Source organism: Microtus oregoni, unplaced genomic scaffold, assembly GCF_018167655.1.
Source record: "Microtus oregoni isolate MIOR12 unplaced genomic scaffold, Mior012 000004F_ref0000308, whole genome shotgun sequence".
Lineage (NCBI taxonomy): Eukaryota > Metazoa > Chordata > Mammalia > Rodentia > Cricetidae > Microtus > Microtus oregoni.
This window is the reverse complement of record NW_024543063.1, coordinates 65,406,062-65,420,528: the sequence shown is the minus strand read 5'-3', so window position 1 is coordinate 65,420,528 and position 14,467 is coordinate 65,406,062. Positions and strand designations below refer to the sequence as shown.

Sequence of the window (14,467 nt, the reverse complement as noted above, 5' to 3'; positions counted from 1 at the left end):
ACACTGCACTGGGCAGCCTCTGGGACTGGAGGACAGAGGAGCTTCCAGGAGATTTCTTGTCAAGGCCCAGTTGATGCCTCACGTCTGTGTTGCCACACAGTGTTTCCACTCTGCTGTCTGCTCCCAGTCCTCCCAATACCAAGTCCAGAATGAGCTCACGCCAGACAGGAAGAAGGAACGAAACCCAATGTGGCTTCTGAAGCTTGTTCTTGACTTAATTATCACCTCTGTGGTTTATAACACTTTTAGACTGATTATGTCACATACATCAATAATTTGCAAGGGACATGGATTTTCACTTGCTAATGCCTTTCATGAGTTGATGGCTGCTGCCGGGCAGTGATGACTATGGGGTGTTCTTTAGATCAGGGCTCAGGATCCTGTCTTCTAAAGGGCCAGATAACAAAGAATCGAAGCTTTGTAGCATGTTGCTCAGCGATTCCCTCGTAGTAGGAAAGCTGCAAAACACTCCCGTGTGTTACCAAAGCTTTATTTCCCAAACAGTGATGGGTCGGGTTTGGTTTGCAGTGCATTTTCCAGCTCTTCATTCTGTCTTAAAATATGCATGGTAAAATATTAAAATATCTGTGTGCAAAGCTTTATATGGCAATATCTATATAATACGTGATAAAGGAATGCAATCCTAATTGTGAAATCCTGACATGTGTGCTTTGTTCCGCCAACAGCCATTCAGCAACAGTAATTATGCGATAAACGTAAACTTCTATATGAGTGAGCTGAATATTTAGCAATTATTCTTAAAATGTTCGAGACAATAGGTAGTCTCTCTGAATATTTAGCTTTAAAAAATTCTAATTTTGCCTGAATTATTTAAGCTGACTGGTGAGTCTTAGCTTAGGAATCGGGTGTCAAACTGGCAAATCTGCTCTGTTTCCAGAGCCAATGATCACTAAGCTCCAGCCACCTGCTCTGTGCCCCAGGCTGGGCAGGTGCGATTCAGGGAGCAACAGTCCCGCTTCCAGACAGCCATGGTCTCCAAGGGTTACCAAAGCCAGTTCTCCCCTCTGCTGCTGTCACTTCTGTTTCCATGGAAACGGGTACCTCCTAAGCTAAAACAAGGTACCTAAGTTTTGAAACAGTGATTGTTTGGGCTCTTTTAGCTTCTATGAAAATCACAGTTAGTAGCCAAGGACCACTGTTTAGAAGATCATGACTCCTTCATCTCTGAGACAGGATGCCAGGTTTCGTACAGTGGCCTTATCTATAAAAATAGGTGGGATAATTGTGCCTGACTCATAAGAACGTCACAAGGTTCTGCATGCAGAGCACTGAGCACATAACTTGATGCTGGAGAAGCTTCAGGTTAGTAAAGACAACTAGGAAATGGCAGATGTTGCACAGGCTTCAGAACGACATTACAGAGAGACAAGACTGGCAGATGGGATGCTTCTACTGAAGGCGAAGTGAGAAAGTAACTCACCGGTGCGTCCTCAGTAGCTTAGAAACATACGAAGAGAAAAACTGGACACGACACTGTAACCTGGGTCCTTCTTTATAAACTCAAATTACTGTTTTTGTCTTTGCGAAGTTGTTTTATGTTCTATACTCAACTTCAGCATCTGTTGTTATGCCCTGTTCTATATCACTACATTTTGTGTGTGTTTAATATTTTATGATCTGGGGGAATCTCAAAGAGAACCCAGAAGCAGGTTTTCTGGGGGCAGAAAGCTGTTTGGGGTACATGTGATATAAAAGGTGCCTGTGTGTAGGGTGGATATAGCCTTCTGTGTTGTTCTGGGTTCACTATTCTGGGGATAACTGGCGCTGTCTCCTCTTTCTCCCTCTCTCCAGGATGGAGCCAATGGGCCAACTCCAGTGCTGATACCAATGGCATTCGTTGTCTTACCTGTGTATGACACAGAACAGTCAGGATCGAAGACGTGACCCAGCCACTGCAGCGACAAGCAGTGGTCTAGCCAGAAAACAATGGGCTTGTTTCTGCCCTTTCTCATCTTAGCTGGAGGTACTCTCTCTCCACCTGTGATGGCTATTCTTGGTGGTCAACTTGACTACATCTGGAACAAAGACCCAAAGTAGAGGGCACACCTGTGAGGATTTTTGTTTAATTTGAAGTAGGATGATCCACTCCGAACTGGATGGTTGAGTTAGGAAGATACACGGCTTTTATCTTGATCTTAAGGTGGGAAGACTCACCTTTCATCTGGGCCACACCTTCTCCTGGAAGCCTATAAAAGGACATGGAAAAGGGAAGCCTTTGCTCTTTACCAGTTTGCTCTCGCCTTGCTAGCAAGTTCATTCCTTCACTGGCATTAGATCCTACATCGTCGGGGTTCGAACATACACTGAAGACCAGCGAGACATCCAGCCTCACTGAGCAACTACTGGATTTGTGGACTTTCCATTCACAGCCAGCCATTGTTGTATTAGCTGGACCACAGCCTGTAAGCCATTCTAATAAATCCCCTCCATCTATATCTGTATCTATACCTACCATCTATCCATACCTATTCACTCTCTAGGTCCTGTTACTCTAGAGAACCATAATATACCACCCTTCCCCTTTGTTCTCTCCATAGCAAAACACTATCTTAGACAATTAAAGGACTTTTAAGTGGGATTCCTATCATGATATAGAAATTAGAAGATTATTAAAAACAACATTTCCAAGTAGTGGTGATACATTTTCTTTCTGAAGAGCCATAAAGCAGAACATTTCAATCCCCTGGTGATGTTTAAGCCTTTCCAGTCATTGGTTCCTCTTCTGGGAACTTATCCTGAGGAAATAATCCAGCATGTTGACAAAGATCTCCCTTGAACTATTATATTTTCCATCTTAGGAGGGAAATCCACAGGGGAGTGAACAGTTGTGTGCTGCACAGCATGTTTCTATACTTGGGATGTGCAACCCTGGAGATGCTTAGAATTTTTTGACAAATTCTTGTGCCGTAATTAGCTTTTTAAAAAAAATCAAGATTTTGATTCAAAAATATAATCTATTCTTATTTGTTATAGCAAACATAACATGTAAAAATGATAAGAAATGGGTCTAGAGAGATGGCTCAGTGGATAAAATATTTGCCATGCAAGCATGAAGCCCTACATTCAATAGCCAGAGTCTTTATAAAAAGCCAGACATGGTATCATGCACTTGTGATATCGGTGCTAGGCAGAGACAGGTGGGACTCTGGAGCTCAGTGGATAGACACTCTAGCCAAAACCACAAGTTCCAGGTTCCGTAAGACACCCTACTTCAAAAGACATGATAGGAGACTTTCCAGTATCAAATGCTGACTTTTAAGCTGTTGCCAGCACACATGCATAATACACACACACACACACACACACACACACCACACAGACAGACTGACAGAGCGAGGGAGGGAGGGAGGGAGGGAGGGAATAAAATAAAATGGATCACACCAACAAGAGGGTTATATTTATTTTAAAGTTAATGTATGAATCCACTTTGCAAGCTGCCCAGGGATGGGTCCATTAGGGCGTTGTTCTTGATTTCCATTGTAACTTAAAGAGAAACTTGCACAATGTCCAGAGCTCTTGATGTTCTGCAGATGAAGCAGAATGATATCCTCAAATTCCTAGCTGCAGGAACCCCCTGAGGGGGCACCAACCTTGACTTGCAGGGGAAGCAATGCATTTACAAAAGGAAAAGCCCTGGCATCTACATCTGAAGAGGACCTGAGAGAAGCTGTTGCTTGTAGCTTGTGCTATTGTTGCCACTGAGAACCCTGCTGATGTCAGCATCAGCCTGCAAACCATGCTGAAGTTTGCTGCTGCCCCTGGAGCCAATCCAATTGTTGGCTGCTTCACCCCTGGAGCCTCACTAACCAGATCTAAGCAGCCTTCAGGGAGCTACAGCTGATAGTGGTGACTGATCCCAGGGCTGACCACCAGTCCCTCAGGGACACCTTATGTCAACTGCCTGCCAATGCTCTGTGTGACACAGACTCTCTCCTGCACTATGTGGACATTGCCTTCCCATGCAGCAAGGGCGCTCACTCGGTGGGTCTGATGTGGGATGCTGGCCCCGGAAGTACTCCACATGCGTGGCACTATCTCCTGTGAGCACCCATGGAGGATATGCCTGATCTTTACTTCTATAGAGACCCAGAGGAGATTGAGAGGGAGGAGCAGGCTGCTGCTGTGAGGCTGTGAGCATGAGGAATTTCAGGGCGAATGGACGGCGCCAGCTCCTGAGTTCACTGCTGCTCAGTCAGAGGGGCAGACTGGTCTGAGGTGTGCAGGTGCCCTCTGTACCCACCCAGCAGCTCCCTACTGAAGGTTGCAGTCCCCAGCCAACCTCTGAGATCTGCAGATCCCACTCTGCAGATGCTGGAGCAAAGGGGGGAAAGGTGGAAGGAAAATAAAGTTCCTTGAGGCTGAAGAAAGTGAATAATTGAACAGCTGCAGTGAGGCCATTACCTTTTGGCCACTCCACACAGGCCCACCACCTTCTCCTCTGAGGTAACACATGACATTGGTTTAGGTGTACTGAACCTTTGAAACAATCTATTCATTATTCTCTGTGTTCTTTTAGTTTTTCTGTATTTCTATAACAGCATATGTATGGGTATTTTATGCAGCCAAAAACATTTTGAAAGAAAAGTGAAACTTTAAATAAAGATACCATCTTACGCCCATCGGAGGAGAATATATATAACAATTCATGCAGTAACACTGTTTGCTGGGATGTGAGAACGGAGTGGAGACTGTTGCAGTATTTCTAGCCTGAGTGTTAATTGACAATTGCTTTAGAAACTGTGAAGCTGAGGGTGCCTCTTTCTGACTTAGTGGTGACAATTCTATCCATGTCCTAGAGCCAAACTCACAAACATAGAAACCTTCCAGCTAAGGGACATGGGTTACATCCTCCGACAGTAAAACGCAGGAACAAAGTAAATGTTTCTCTGTGGAGAAATGGATGTAGCTGCTAACATGGGCTTTTATATTACATATGCATTATAAATACAATTAATAAATTAATTAGTGTTAGTGTCTGTTTCAATTTCTATAAAACTTAAAAATATACAGTGGAAAATGATGGAATGTGTCTGAAATCCCAGCTGCTTGCAAGGAAGAAGCAGAAGGAACATGGATTTGAGGCCTGCCTGGGCTTCATGGTCAATCTGTCTCAAAAAAAAAAAAAAAAAGAAAAAAGAAAAGAAAAATATTCGAGCTACTTGCAATTTCAATTAAGATGGAGAATCCTACTCCATTATGTTTTCCTACTGGATGTAACTGGATAACATGTGGACTAGAAGGCCAATGACGTCAGGCTAGGGAAAAATCTGGCTTGAAGAAGGACTGGGTGGCGGTGAGTTCTGTGCCCTGCTGTGACCTCTGCCATGTTCTCGGAGGAGCTGGGTCCTGGAGGAGTCCCTGAGTGTGGAAGGAAGGAGCTCCAAAGGCAGGTCTCCCTTCTCGTCAGAGGAGCTGGAAGAGGAGCACCTGCAGAGAGAGTTTGTGGAGGAGTTCACCTGTCTGTTCTTCTGTCTGTTCTTTCTATCCCCAATCCCAAGTGTGAAATCAATAGCAGTGGTGGCAACAGGCAAGGAGTCGTCTCAGACCCTGGAGAACACGGGTCCTCTGTCTGACTGTTAGTGGCTGACCTAAGAGGAGAGTTATTACTTCCTTTTCTCTACCACCAACTCACGTGGCCATCCAGGCAGACCAGACAGTAATAAACACAACACAGGAAAGCAAAGCCTTGGATTTCTAGGTTGAGGGCAGGAAAGGGTCCCTGGAGAGAGACAAATAGCATGGAAAAGGCATCCTTGTGTGCTCATAGCACTTGGGTGGATCAGGTTGTAATCTGCACACAATGATGCTGAGAACTGAGTTGAGGCATAGACCATCATTCGGGCCCCCAGCTGGTCTAGGGTGGCAGATATCTGGTATACATCTGGAGGGGGCTGCAGAAAGCCTGAGAAGAGAAGTAAAGAGATGAGTGTGTGGTTCATGCTGGGTCATCCTCTGGCCCTGAGGTCAGAGTGATTTCTGGAACTTCTTGTTGGCTTTGGTTATTCCCTCCTGTCTAAGCCACTGTCCACCTTCCAGAAGCATTCTTTGTGTTCAGATCCCATTATCTGTTCCTTCCTAAGCACCAAGTCCAGGGTGAGATCAGCCCAGAGAGGAAAGAAAACAGCAATCCGATATTTCTGCAAGTTTTTCCTAAACTACGTCACATATATAATTTCTAACACCTTTTGATGGTTCATAGTTACATCATGTGGATCCCTGAGTGCTTTATACGGGTTGCCCAGGAGACCGAAAGAGGTGAAGTTGCTGTCCTGCCATTTGCCATCCCTGAATTGAAGTGGAGTGAATTATATCTGTATATTATAAAGATAAAGCATGTATCCCCTTACTTATCTAAAAGTTAGATCTATTTCAGTGTTACACATAATACTAAGATGTCTGTTACAATTAGCTTCAGTTGTCAACCTGACAGAATCTCAGGGAACTGCCTCCATCTGATTGGTCTGTGAGCCTATCAGTGGGGCCTTTTATGGATGTGTGCCATATAAAAAAGTAGGCTGAGCTCATATGAGAGCCATCTTTCCTAGATAAGTGTAGCTCCCACCCCTCCTCAAAGAAGCCTCTCTTTGCGGCAAATGGAGAAAACCATGACTGGACACACTGCAGAGATGAGCCGGTCATGAGGAGCCCAGTCCCAGTGGATACATCAGCGTCACAGCTCCTGCATCCATGGCTCTGGGAACATCATGAAAGAAGAAGCAAAATGATTCTAAGAGCCAGATTATCAGGGAGTCTGCTATGAAAGTCTCTCCTAGAAAGATCTACATAACCAAGACTGAAACAACAACAATATCAGTGAACATGTTAATGTTCAAGGGGCAAGCTGCCATGGGGTCCCTTTGACAAAGAACTAAAGTTAACCAGTGACAGCTGGGGAAAGGAAGATGAGCATCCTCGGGGGGGGGGGAGAAGTCCACTTATTGGTTGTCTAACACAGAGCTGTCATCCTTGAAACCGTTTGTACACAAACAACAAAACAGACTCATCAGGTCGAACTGAGTACAAACATGAGCATACATACATGTAACAATTATAATCAAAGGAAAAGAGAGTGGAGGGTTTGATATTGTGGATATTGGAGGGGTCTGAGGAAGGGTAGCTGGGAGGGACTGGAGGGAAGAGAGGCAGGGTGAAAGTAATATAATTATATTTCAACTAAACCCATTAAAGTAAAGTAAATCTTTTTAAAAGGTCACTACAGGCACATGCAGTTTTAATTTGGAGCTTTCACCCAATTTTATTAAGTGTTATTAGGGAAAATAGGTTAAAATTCAAAGATTTGTTAAAATAGTAAAATAAACAAAGGAAGTAGAGTAAGCCCTGGGGGCCAAGCTAGTAAGCAGTGTTCTGCCATTGTCCCTGTTTCAGTTTCTGGTTGCAGGATATTTGATCACACTGTGTGGAGATGTGGCTCTGCCCTTCCTTGCCTGCCTAAGGCACCTTACGATTGGATTAATACAGAGCTGGATTGTAGCTGCTTTTTTTATTTTTGAAATCTTTGGGGCGCCCACCACCTAGCTCCCAAATAATGACATGGACACTTATTCTTTCTTATGAATGCCCAACCTTAGCTTGGCTTATCTCTGGCCAGCTTTTCTTAACAATTATCTCATCTAACTTTTGCCTTTGGGCTTTTACCTTTCTCCATTTCTGTGTATCTTTTCTTCTTACTCCATGGTTTGCTGTGTAGCTTGGTGGCTGTTCCCTGTTGTCCTTTCTCCTTCTTTTCTAGTGTTCTTACTCTTCCCTCTTCTCTTTTTCTCCATTTATTCTCTCTGCCTGGCAGCCCTGCCTATTCCTCTCCTGCCTTGCTATTGGCCATTTAGCTCTTTATTAGACCAATCAGGTGTTTTAGGCAGGCAAAGTAACACAGCTTCACAGAGTTAAACAAATATAACACAAAAGAATGCAATGCATCTTTGCATTGTTAAACAAATGTTCCATAGCATAAACAAATGTAACACATCTTCAACTAATATTTCACAACACTGAACAGACAATAGCTAAGCAGGAGAGGATAGGAAGGACTTCCAGGAAGAAATAGGAACTCTGGGAAAAACCTAAGGCGGGAGGGATCCACCAGTTAGATGTGGAAGAAGCCAAATATACAGGATTGGGTACTAGGAGAGGTAGCTAGCCACATGGCAGAATGTAGATTAATATGGACAGATTAAATTTTAAGAGCTAGTTGGGAACAAGCCTAAGCTAAGAAAAAGCTTTCATAATTATTAATGTCATTATTTGGGAGCTAGCACTCCAAAGAAAAATTGTACTGTTCCTGACTTCAGGTTCCTTCCTGGAGCTCCTGCTTTGTCTCCCTCTGATGGTGGACTGTAATCTAGAAGTACAAAATGAAATAAACTCTTTCCTTCCCAAGTTAATTTTGATCAGTGATTTATCATAACAACAGATAGCAAACTAGAATAATGTCTTAAACAAATATAGAAAAAAAATTGAACTGACCAAAAGTTTAAATTTTATATTCGAAATTTGCTTGTGATATCTAGTGAAAGCTGTGTCTGGAGGGAAATGGTGATCTCAAATGCTTATTAACAGAAGGAGAATAACGTAAACATTTCAAGAAGCTAGTGGCTGAGGACAAAGCTCAGTGGTAAATTTCTTCCCTAGCCAGTGCAAACTTCAAATAAAATATAATAAAATGTACCATAAATATAAAATAATTATTAAAATAATATTAAATTATTTTAAAGAATAATACTATTTAGTATGTCAGTTGAGACTTATTGAGAAAAATAGAAAGTATATCTAAAGAGTCATGTATAAAATGCCAGGTAGAAAAAGAGGAGGCATTCTGTCCAGTGCTACAGAGAGGGAGAGGGGGGCCCAGGGCCTCACCAAGCCAGCCAAGCTCTTGACCACTGACGCTCATCAATAGTGTTGGCATAAATTATTAATAGACAAATTCCTGGGCAAATGCAACTTACTAAAATGAACACCAGAAGAACTGGAATCTTATAATATCCTTTTATGTGTGTGTAACAGAAGCCAGGGAAAAAGGTTGACATTTTTAAAATTGAGAGTCAGAGCTGAAAGGGCACCCACTCAGTACATTGCTTTATCATTGTTCTGTAAGAAGATGTGTGTCCAGATTCAAGTTTGAGAAACCTCAAGCATGCAGGACCATAGCAAACATTGCAGTCAGTTAATCTAAATTACGTAAAGGCCAATTTAAAGTTCTTTGCTATGTTGCAAGTTGTGAACCTGAACAACGTGATGTTAAACTTGATAAAATTAGAAGGTTAGCTGCTGAGGATGGACAAACTGGTCCGTCACCTCCTCCCTGGTGCTTCATGTTCCTCACCTCCTGGGCAGCCGAGGAACATTTTCTCTTTGGATTTAGCGAAAGACTGGTCCATATTTTCCTTGGAACATCTCAGAAGTGAGACCAGCTCAGTCCATTTTCTTTCTCTCTCCTATTCTAGGATGACAGGTCTATAAAGCATGGTGCCTTCTTCAGCAGGAGACCTACCATCAGGTTTAAAAGGGAATTCCTTCTAGGTCAAACTGGCTGTAGGCTTTGTCACAATGCCAGCATTTGCGACTTGTTCCCTGTTACCTTTAGACTAATGAGTTTATGTTCATTATTTTCTTATCATTGTGATAAAAAACAAAATCCCTGACTGGAACAACTCAGGGAAGGACTGGTTTATTTCAGTTCACAGTTTCAGAGATTCAGTCCGTGGTGGCGGAAGGTGTGGCAGCAGGAACGACTCATAATTATGTGGCCAGGAAGCAGAGAAAGATGCTGGAGGGCAGCTGCAGCCTCTAAAGGCACAGGCCCAGTGTTTTATTTTCTCCAGCTGGATCCATCTCCAAGTTCCTGTCTTCTCCCACATCAGTGCTGCCATGTTGGGAAACAGCATTCACCACAGAAGCCTGTTACAGATTTTCCAGTGTGAAGTTATAAACTTTATTTAAGGCTCAATCAAAGCAAAGTTTGGGTTTGACATTACCTCTTTTCTGTTTGGAGTATGAGTTTCTTCCTGTTGAAGCATTATGCATTTATGTGTCATTATGACCTTTCCACAATCTTCAATTTCTCTACCATGTTCTCCCAGGCCATCTCCCCTCTTCCTGTAGGCATGTTCTTCTTTCTCCTCTGAGCAACCAGGCCGCAGACTCTGCCTTGGATGCTTCCTCTTACCAAGTCAGGCATTATGATATAGTGCACAGGGGAAAGTTCAAATCTAATCAGGGTGGGTTCAGAGTCCTGCCTCTGCTCCTTACAAGGTTCATCCTATTAGACTTTTGGGATCTCATTTCCTCATATATAAAAGGAAAGAAAAATGATTATCTGATAGGTTTGTAAGAGCATTGGTGAGTATTTAGAAAACACCATATCTGGGTTTATATTCCTATTCCTTGAATTTCCATGACCAGAACTTACTCTTGTTCCTGCTGTCTCCTTGCAGTGTGGGGTGTCCTCTGAAGAACTCACATTCTCCCCACAGTCTTCCAGTGTTCTAGTTTCTTCCCAACCTATCCTACTGCTTTTCACAAATCATGGTACTTGGTTTTTCTGAATCCATGCCAGGATCTTAAAAGGGCAAAGCAAGAATCACATTTCCCAGCCTCAACGGGCTGTGCTGCGATTCTCCTAGACCACTGTCTATAATTAACATCTTGTTCCACACACTCCAGAGCTGGGCAATGGTGCAGAGCTGAAATCAGAGCTCGGCCACGGAAACTTTCACAACCCGAGCGATGATTTCAACAGAAAATCGCTTTAGTTTTTATTGCGGCGACAAAACACCATAACCAAGGCAACTCATGGTGGAAGAGTTTGTTTGAGCCTACAGGTCTAGAGGGATGAGAGTCTATCACATTGTGGCAGGAAAGAATGGCAACAAGCATCAGGCATGGCGGCTGTGGCAGCAGCGAGAGTCACATCTTAAACTGAAAGCAGAGAGCCTCCATCCTGTTGAAGGGTCCCCATGGGTAACTTTCTCATCGAAACAAAGCATCTTTGTTACTCAAGAAATCTTGGAGTTTCCTTGCCAAGAACCTAGGATGAGCCCACAATTTTTTCCCATACAAGAGCATCTAATAAATACTCTTAGACTAGAATGAGAGGTTCTATTCTCTCTAAAAGATTGAAGGTACATTCCAAAGCCAGAAGATGTGGAATGAACCAAAAGCTAGAAGCCAAGTATTTGGGGACTCATTCTGCTCTTGAACCTGATTCAAGTCAAGGCACATATAGTTAAGGAACTTATCATATGCTCTATTTTTTTTATATATTGGGGGATGGTGGTTATTTGAGACAAGGCCTCACTCTGTAGCCCAGGCATGCCTACATCTCTCTGTGTAGACCCTGCTAGCCTCACACTTGCCATCCTCCTGCCTCAGACTCACCAGTGCTAGGATTCCAGGTGTGTGTCCTGACTTTGTCAGTAAATGCTTTTCTGGTTTCTCAAGAATGAGCATGGCTGGTGATAAATATATTTTAAAATTTATTCTTTGATAAGTTCATACATGTATATGATGAACTTAGTTTCCCTAGTTTGGGAAACTTCGCTTTGCAAAAAATGCTCCCTAAAGAAGGTCCTTAGTTGGGTTTGCTGCTTCGGGGTATGTCTCAGAAAATCCCACTATAACCGATTGGGGGTAGTTTTTCAATGTTATTGAGTGATTTTTCTGTAAGAATGGGCAAATGTGTGTGTGTGTGTGTGTGTGTGTGTGTGTGAGAGAGAGAGAGAGAGAGAGAGAGAGAGAGAGAGAGAGAGAGAAAGAGAGAGAGAGAGAATATGATAGTTGGTTCTTATGTCCAAAGTGGGTCCCCAACCCCCAAAATGACAGTCTGAGCTCAGCCCAGTCTGGACTCTGGATTGCTAGTGGATAAACAAAAGTCTAAAGTCAGACTTCCTGAGGAGCTCGTGAAGCAGGCTTGTCTGTCAGGAAGAGCCACTGATAGTTTGCTGATGAAAGACTACACTTCCCAGCTCACCTTGAGGGCTACAGAAGTCATTACACCTGTAAAAGGCTGCACCCCATCTTCTGTAAGTATTTTGGCCATCCTCACATGAGGGTGAAAAAGATGCCCCTGGGCCTTTCTTTCTTTTCCCCTTTAATCTTTTTAGAGTTGCTCTAAATTAATCTAACAATGGTGCCAGACTTATTTATGGTTTAAAATTTTGTTTTGATTGCTAAATGATTCCCAATTCCAGGGTTTCTCTGTGTTGCCCTAGATGTCCTGGAACTAGCTATGTAGACCTGGCTACCCTCGAACTCACAGAGATCCACCTGCCTTTGCCTCCTGAGTGCTGGGATTAAAGGCGTGTGCCACCATCTGGCTCTGACTTTTTTTCGGGGGGGGGGGGGGAGGTGTTCTTGAGACAGCGTTTCTCTATGTAACCTTGACTGTCCCAATTCCATTTTTAAAGATTCAAATTTAACAGAGACAAAACTGTAAAATCCTAATCTTATAAAAGGTGCCAACTTGTTGTAAACTGTTAAAGATAATTGAGACCTTCAAGTAAATGATCACCTTATAAATGATCAAATGATTTAATGTGATCAGAACTATGTATGCCATGCTAAGTGCAAATATAATTTATTTATAGAGATAAGCCTAGTGAGAAACCAATTTATATCTCCCATTTTGTAGTCTTCTATAGAGTGCCAAAGCTAATCCTGAAACAAGTAAATCAAAATAAGTTTAAAGTAAACAGTTATTTTAATGTAAAATATTATTCAAAATAGGGTATATAAAATTGGTTATGAAAGATTAATATACTTGCATGTGGAAAACCCCCAGGCTCAAGAAGTTGCCGTGGATGGAGCACAAATCATGCCATCAGAGGAAGTCATATGCTTGCCTCCTTACGGGACCAGGACGCATGGGAAATAAGACATGCCAGAAGTCTGCTGCTTCTACCTCTGGCTGCGTAGGCCTGACCAGTTTCAGCCATGTAGGCCAAACGAGAAAAACAAAGTGAACCAAAACCTCTTCCTCATTTAAAGATGAGTTACTCCTCCTGTCTCACAGAAGAGGGGATGGATTCCCTTGCCCAGAGGAAGATCTCAGAATCTGCACCCACATTCTAACTGTCTCAAACAGCAGAGAGGCAAACATCAATTCCTCTGCCCTCAGTGTCTCCTGAACTGACACGTGAGGCTGATGGAAACAGGGAGCAAACCTTGCATGTAAGCCTACCAGAGACTGGGATGGGGTCTTCACACTAGTTCATGTGTCATGCCCTTTACCTTAGCATTCAGTCCTCTTCTTAGCAAAAGCTAATCTCAGGGTCCACACCCTAACTACCCATGTTCCCTGATCATAGGAGGATGCCAGATACTGACATCCGGCTCACAGCTTTGTAAGTTATTCAGAATATCCAAATGGTATCTTTGACACTGGTTTTGTGTCTGTATGGTCAACAAAGGATTCTATGAAGTGATACCCCAAGCCCTCAAGTTTTTCAGGAAGAGATGACTCAGAAGAAGGAGTTTCTCTCCAAGATGGGCTACCCTGTGGTACTTTGAGACTATAATCCAGTCTCTACCCAGAGAGAGAGGACTGGGACCATGCCTGTGCTCTCCCCTTGAAGCCTACAAGTATAGGGGCTTTGGCAGTCAAATAAATAAAATGCCCGAGTAAAACAGAGACATTACTGTTCTCCAGGCATTCAACGAGGCTTGTAAATATTTTCTTAAACAATTCCAAAAGCCAAAAGCTCATTTAATTTGGTTTTCTTGCTTTATAAATTATGCCTCTAAACAACCAATCTATTTTAAATAGACTGATATTAAGCAATATGCTTATTGCTGTCAGTGTGTGGTGACCTAGAGATTTGTCCTTCCACAGAAGGGGTAGAGAGCTGGCTTTAGCATTCTTTGTTAATTCAGACTCTGTTACATGTAAATTATTTGTTACAGACTTGATGTGACTGGCCGCTTTCATCTTTCATCTGTTGGTTGAGTGTATGGAATAAAGATGTTATAGAGAATTTTTTAAAGACTTGTTAATAGGTTAATTTTATAAAAATTTGAAAAGTGCATCATTTACTTTTGACAAGGCAGACACTATCTCTAGGATTATATTTTTTATCTAGAAATTGGAAATCATTTCTTTTGGTGGAATACAACTTAAAATTAAATTGTCTCTTTACATAGCCTGACAACATTAAAATATATTCACTATATGCTCTTGGAATGATAACCATTCAATGTTAACAAAAATATGTGTTGTTATCTTTTCAAATACTGGACATGGTCACTTAAGGTAATAGTCCCAATTTTTAAAGTTTACCTTATCAAATTGTTTTTAACCAAAAATTTTGTTTTACTTGATATCTGAATTATGGTTTTATTGCTGTGAAGAGATATCACGATCATGGAAACTCTTCTAAAAGAAAATGTTTAATTGAGGCTGGCTTACAGTTCAGAAGTTCAGTCCATTGTCATG

The 14,467-nt window shown here is 42.4% G+C and overlaps 1 pseudogene; it reads left to right on the top strand.

The window, feature by feature from the left end:
• Positions 1 to 3,524: 3,524 nt before the first annotated feature.
• Positions 3,525 to 4,377, top strand: LOC121447362 (annotated as a pseudogene).
• Positions 4,378 to 14,467: the final 10,090 nt, after the last annotated feature.